Genomic DNA, 6906 nt, shown 5'->3' on the forward strand with positions numbered 1-6906 from the left:
CGCCCTGTCTCTCTTTCTCTCAAAAAATAAATTTAAAAAAATAAAAAAATTAAAAAAATAAATAAACCTCACTGTATGGGGTGGCGGATGGCTCAGTCAGTTAAGCACCCACTCTGGATTCCAGCTCAGGTCACGATCTCACAGTCATGAGATGGAGCTCTGCGTTGGGTCCTGCACTGAGCATGGAGCCCGCTTGAAATTCTGTCTCTCCCTCTGCTCCCTCCCCCACTCATGCTCTCTCTCTGAAACAAACAAAACCACTGTAAACCATAATAATCAATAGCATGTGATACTGACTGAGAATTAGCCAAGCAGACCAAAGGAACCAAAATAGAGCTTAAAATAGATATACATGGGGGCACCTGGGTGGCTCAGTTGGTTGAGAATCTGACTTCGACTCAGGTCATGATCTCGCAGTTCGTGGATTCGAGCCCCACATGGGGCTCTGTGCTGACAGCTCAGAGCCTGGAGCCTGCTTCGGATTCTGTGTCTCCCTCTCTCTCTGGCCCTCCCCTGCTTGCACTGTCTCTCTCTGTGTCTCAAAAATAATAAATAAAAAACATAAATAAAATAAAATAGATATATATGCTAACACCTGGATACTTGATATAGGATAAAAGTGGCACCACAGTTCCGAAGGAGAAAGAGCTGATTGGTCGGCGGTGCTAGGAAAACAGGCTCACTCTACACTGAAATAAATCTGAATCCCTCCTTGTGCCGCCTCCAAAGACAGACTCCGAAGGCATAAGGATCTTAATATAAATTGTGATACGTAACACGGACCAAGTGCTTATATGTGCCAGGCACCGTGCCGTGCTCCTTCCTATGCATTCAGTCATTTAATGCTAAATTAATGCTATGAAGGCAGTACTATGATTACCTCGATCTGACAAAGGAGGAAACCAGGCCACTGAGAATTTGTGTAACTGGCTCAAGGTTGAGTGACGGTGAGTTGAAGGATGTGAGTCATGCAAAGTCAAATTGTATCTTTATTTAAATTGTTGATATTTTGTTCATCATGTATTTTTGCCTTAAATTTGATGTTTTAAAACATTAAATGCATTAAAGTATTCTTGATCTTGTTTACCAGATCTTTTGGTATCCTCTTAAATTTTTTATCCTAGTCCTGGTCCTTCAAAATCCCAACACTAGTAAGAAGACTGGAAATCCAGTGGTCTGGCACCAGGGTCCGTGAACTACCTTATTGTGACACTTGGTAAAACGATCAGGCCAGGGGCATCCTGGTGGCTCAGTCCGTTACGCCTCCAATTCTTGATTTCATCTCCAGTCATGGTCTCGCAGTTCATGAGTTCAAGTCCCACATGGAGCTCTGCACTGATAGTGCTGAGCCTTCTCGGGATTGTCTCTCTCCCTTCTCTCTGCCCCTCCCTTCTTCCCTCTCTCTCAAAATAAATAAGTAAACTTTAAAAAAACTATCAGCCAGTAGAATATGATGTTGGAGAATATCTTCATAATCTCGGGGTGAGGAAATACTTCAAACAAAACTCAAAGAACACTAACCCGATGGACTTGAATATATAAAGGTGAGGATCAGGTTTTTTTTTTTCTTTTAATGAAGGTCTGTGTAAAGTAGCAGAACAAATAAATATATTGTCCGATTTGTTTTTCAAAAATGAACTGCATATGTTTTTAATTTTTTATAATGTTTATTTTTTGAGAGAGACAGAGACACAGACAGGTCACAAGCAGAGGAGGGGCAGAGAGAGAGGGAGACACGGAATCCAAATCCAGGCTCTGAGCTGTCAGCACGGAGCTCGATGCAGAGGCTCGAACTCCCAAACCGCCAGATGAGGACCTGAGCCGGTCACCCAAGTGCCCCTAACTGAATATTCTTTTTTAATATTTCATTTTACAGTGGGGGTGGGGGAACAAAACAAAGCAAAACACACCAAAAAAATTTTGTAATATTCCAGTGATTTGACTAATGACCCAAGTACGTTATGAGAGATGGTGTGTAAGGAACTCAGAATCTATTTTTTTTTAATGTTTATTCATTTTTGAGACAGAAAGAGAGAAACAGCACGAGCAGGGGAGGGGCAGAGAGAGGGAGACACAGAATCCGAAGCAGGCTCCAGGCTCCGAGCTGTCAGCACAGAGCCCGACGCGGGGCTTGAACCCACAAACGGTGAGATCATGACCTGAGCCAAAGTTGGACGCTTAGCCACCTGAGCCCCCCAGGCACCCCAGGCGTGCGGAATCTCTGAGGGCAGTAAGCACATCCGGAGAAGCTTGTTTCAGATGCTCATGCTCATCTCCTGAGGAGTGCCCGGTGCCCACCATGTCCCCGGCTCTCGCCTCCTGCCTTCCTAGCCTGAACTGAGCAGTCTGTAAACTGTGATCCTTTTTTCTTTTCCCTCCAACCTCCCTCCCTCCCTTCCTTGCTTTCTTTCTTCCTTCTTTTACAAATTCACAAAGCTTTGGAAGGAAACGCAATAAATTTTTGTTTGCAAATGGTTTGATCTACTTCTGTTCCTGGTGCCTTTGAAGTGGACATTTAACTCCTTGAGAGACAATCCTGGGCTCTAGGCCTCAGTCCACAAAACAAACCAGGCGTCCGTCAGCAGCTCCCTTTACCGGGGCCTGACACACAACTCGGACGATACTGCCAACAACCAGACCAATACGGCTTGTGAGCAAAACAGACAAAAAGAGGGAACCAAACAGGACCCGTTACCATTTTCCACATATGTTCACAGGTTTTGAGTTGGCCTGGAGCATGAGTTTAGAGAAAGCCAAGGAACACCAAGTCCTACCACGAAGAGATCCTGGGTATCGCCAGCGGACGTGGCACGGCCAGCTGCCCCTCTGCTTCGACGGAGAACAAGCCCAGCCAGACGATGAAACTATGGGAAGGGCGAAGGCAGCCCTCAGAAAGCATACTTCCGGATCAGGTTCAAGACACCGGGCATCAAAGCAAAGGGACTTCTGTTAGGTGGTCTATAAAAACACAGTAGACCAAAGTTTTAAAAACAAGCAGTGTTTAAAAAAAGAAAGAAAAAAGCTCTTCCATGAGCGCCTGGATGGCTCAGTCGGTTAAGTGTCTGACTTCAGCTCAGGTCATGATCTCACAGTTCATGGGTTCAAGCCCCACATCGGGCTCTGTGCTGACAGCTCGGAGCCTGGAGCCTGCTTCGGATTCTGTGTCTCCCTCTCTCTGCCCTGACCCTGCTCACGCTCTGTCTCTCTCTCTCTCGAAAAATAAATGGACATTAAATAGAAGCTTTTCTGGGGCACCTCCGTGGCTCAGTCAGTTGAGTGTCTGACTTTGGCCCAGGTAATGATCTCAGGGTTCGGCAGTTCAAGCCAAGCCTCTCATGGGGCTCACTGCTGTCAGCACAGAGCCCACTTCAGATCCTCTGTCCCTCTCCCTCTTGTGCTCTCTCTCTCTCTCCAAAAATTAACAAACATTAGGAAAAAAAAAAAAGGTCTTCTGGGACAGAAGACAGAAACAAAACACTTCCAGTTTAACCCATTTCTGACCAAAAGTCAAACCAGGGCTGACCCTTGAGGAAAGGTAAGTTCAAACCTCTTACAAGGGTGTCTCTCTGGCTCCCTGGGTACAACATGGGACTCAGGGTTGTGAGTTCCAGCCTCGTGTTGGGTGTAGAAATTACTTAAAATCTTTAAAAAGTAATTCATGAATTAGTTCGTTTAAAAAATACACCAAACCTGTTGCACATTATCTCCCCCCGGGGGTGTGGGGCAAGAAAACATTCACAAATGTTAATGAAACAAATGTTTCCAGCTTGAAAATGGCCTGAAACATCTTGCTCTTCATTTTGCCGGTTAGTGACGTGCTGTAGACAATCATGAGTCAAGGGTTTTGTCACACGAATATCAGGGTCAAATGACTCATGACCCCACCAAGCGGGCCGTGTTTCTTGGAAGTTTATACCCTTTCTGGTCTGGTCCAGCCCTCGACGGAAGCTGGGAACACAGTGAGGTGTTTGGCACCAGGTCCCTATGACCGCGTCTGCGTCCCTCTGTCCAGGCTCAGCGGACTGGCCTGCTTGTGCCAGTGTCTGTACGTCCGTGGAAGGTGAGGGTCTGATGTGGTCCCTGCCTGCGCCTGCCCCCCCCCCCCCCCCCCCCCCCCCCCCCGCCCCAGTGCATTGCTGCGGGCGCGTTTCAAATGCTACCGGAGACCTGGGCTCTGAGCAGCTTTCCACACACTGGGTCCACCAGGAACCTGTCCGTGGGCATCTCTACCCTGGGCCCGTGGTTAGGTCTCTCTCTCTCTCTTTTCTTTCTTTCACTTTCTTTTCTTTTCTTCTCATACTTGTAGGAGGGGCTCTGCAATGCAAAAAGCAGAAGCAGAAGGAGGAGAAAGTGAGAGGCACAGACAGACAGAAGGGTCCGTTGTTCACGGAAAGTCTTAGGACCTTGTCCTTGGACCCCACCGCCTTTAGGGAAGTTCTCAAATAGAAATGTGGAGAGAACTGGAATTCAAGGAGAGGGTGGCAGGGGTGTGGATCCCACCCCACCCCCACCCCCACCCCCGCCCCCGCAGCCTCATGTGGAAAAGGCAGAGGTTGCAATGAAGAGAGGCAGGGGGGAGGCAGCCGAAACAGGCAAGACGAGCTTATTTTGCAAACTGGCAAAACGGGGCTGAAACCCCTCTGGGAGGCCTGTAGCGGAGGGTCTTTGAACTCCTCAGGATTCCGCGTCAGCAGGTTTCTCCACTGAGCCCCGGGAGAGCTCTTGGGGCACCACCTGCAGGTCTCTGAGCGGGAGTGCTGGGGCGTGGGAGAGGAAGTCGAGGTGGGTCCCAGTCCCGGGGCAGCGCTGGCGTCCAGAGCCCCCATCATCCCCCCCTGAGGGGCCCAGTTGAGGCTGCGCTCACCGAGAACACCCACGTGGGATGTGGGCCCAAGCCTGCACTCCATCCCCGGACTCCGAGCAGTGTTAACTAAGGGAAACTCAGACAAAGTAAGGAGACAAAGACAAGAGACCATGCAACGCCAAAGCTCTGATACTTAAGTGTGTCTAGACATGAAATCAGCAGAGAGAAGGCTAGAAACCTGGTAGAAAAGATACACAATGGCTACCCAAACAGACAATACCCAGAAGAAGGAAGCACCATGATTGCCAAGTGCATGAAGAGGGCTTCAAATTCCCCGGTCATCAGAGAAGCCACATGGAAGTGAGGAGCCGCTTTAGAGTCGTCCGATTCGTAAGCATTAGTAAACTGGAAAACCAAGCACTAAGAAAACCAAAACCCTCACGGTAAGCGTGGAAATTCCAACAGCCACCCAGGAGAGCATCGTCGGTACTTTGTGAAGTCAAGGGTGCATGGAGCCTGTGGCCCGGAAGTCCTGCGTCAGGAAAACTTCTCCCACGGTCCATGAGGAGACAGTATGAAGATGTTCACGGCAGTGATATGCGAGACAGGGGCGTCGAGGCCGAGCTAAGGGTGCATCACTGAAGGGTGTGGTGGGCACTGAAAGTACTTGGGCACTGAAAGTACTGGATTCTCAGCGTGGTGTAGCACACGCAACTAGCAGAAGGAACAGAAGAGTTGCATGTGGGAAACGTAACGTGGAGTGTAAAAATGTACACAACAGAATGAGTTTTACACATGACACCATGCTTGTAAATTGCAAGCATCCACGTGGCGCCCAAGCCGTGTATAGTAGAGAACCAGACAGGATTCAAGGAGGCAGACTGGGCACACCGAGAGGGGCGGTGATGTGTCATAAACTGAGAAGCAGGAAGGATTCAACTCTCTCCGTGAGTTCATACAATGAAGTGGGGGGGCGGGTGGAAGACAGGCATCCCCGGAACTAGGGGCGCTTGGGTTCCAACCCCAGTTCTACCCCCTGTAAGCACTGGGGGTTTGGGCAAAGCACTCATTCATTTCATCCACAAATATTTAATGAGCATCTACTCAGGGCCAAACATTGTTCTGGGCCCACACTGTGGACACACTGGTGAATAAAACAGTGTCAAATAAGTTAATCTCAGAGAAGTTACATGTGATGTGATACTGACTTGAGATTGCATCATCACGGTTGGCATCTCCGACTTTTGAGTAGGGATGCAGATGATGAAAAGACCCAGTTGGGACAGAGCAAGGTTAAGTGCTTTCCAGGCATCAGGAACAGCATGTGCAAAGGCCCTGAGGTGAGAATGAGTTTGGCCTGTGTGGCTGGGTGGGTGAAAGAGGGAAGGGGCTTGATGAGATTGCAGAGATAGGCATGGAACAGCGCATTCACAGCTTTGTGAGCCTTCGTCAAAAAGAACTCAAATAGTATTCTCAACAAATGAAAAACCAACAGTTTTATACAGAGGAGTGATTTTGCAGCACACTTTAAAACAAAACAAAACATTGTTTTCCTTGAGAGTAATACACAGAGAAAAAGATGGGATATATTTTTTAAGATCACTTTGGCTGCTGAGTGGACACTGGATTGGAGGAGTGGAAGCCACATATGCTTTCTGAGCCTCAGTGTCCACATCTGCTATGGTGGGAATACCCAACCCGTGCGGAGCTGCGGTGAGTCAAGGTGGAGACACAGTCCAGTCCTAGGAGTCTCCTTGGCACTCGAGGCACAGGATGGGAGGCTCCATCTGGGTCCTGGGAGGATGGCTCCCGTCCGCCCCTCCAAGCCCAAGACACAGACCTACGGATTGCAAGCTAAAGCTGCACCCGCTGTGGCTCGCGGAGGCGGCCGCTGGGAGGCGCCGGGGACCCTGCGCCGTCCCCAACGGAGGCCCCGCCCACTGGCCAGCTCGACGCTCGGCAGCTCCTGCCTGCTGAAGGCGAGCAGGGGCGGGGCCTCGGCCCCGGCGCCGGACAGTCGCACTCCCAAAACTGCAGCACGGGGCGGGGCCTGCGTGCGGGGGCGGGGCCGCGGCGCTCGGGGCTGGCGGGCTCGGATGGCG

The sequence above is a fragment of the Suricata suricatta genome, chromosome 11 (genome assembly GCF_006229205.1).
Source record: "Suricata suricatta isolate VVHF042 chromosome 11, meerkat_22Aug2017_6uvM2_HiC, whole genome shotgun sequence".
Taxonomy (NCBI): Eukaryota; Metazoa; Chordata; class Mammalia; order Carnivora; family Herpestidae; genus Suricata; species Suricata suricatta.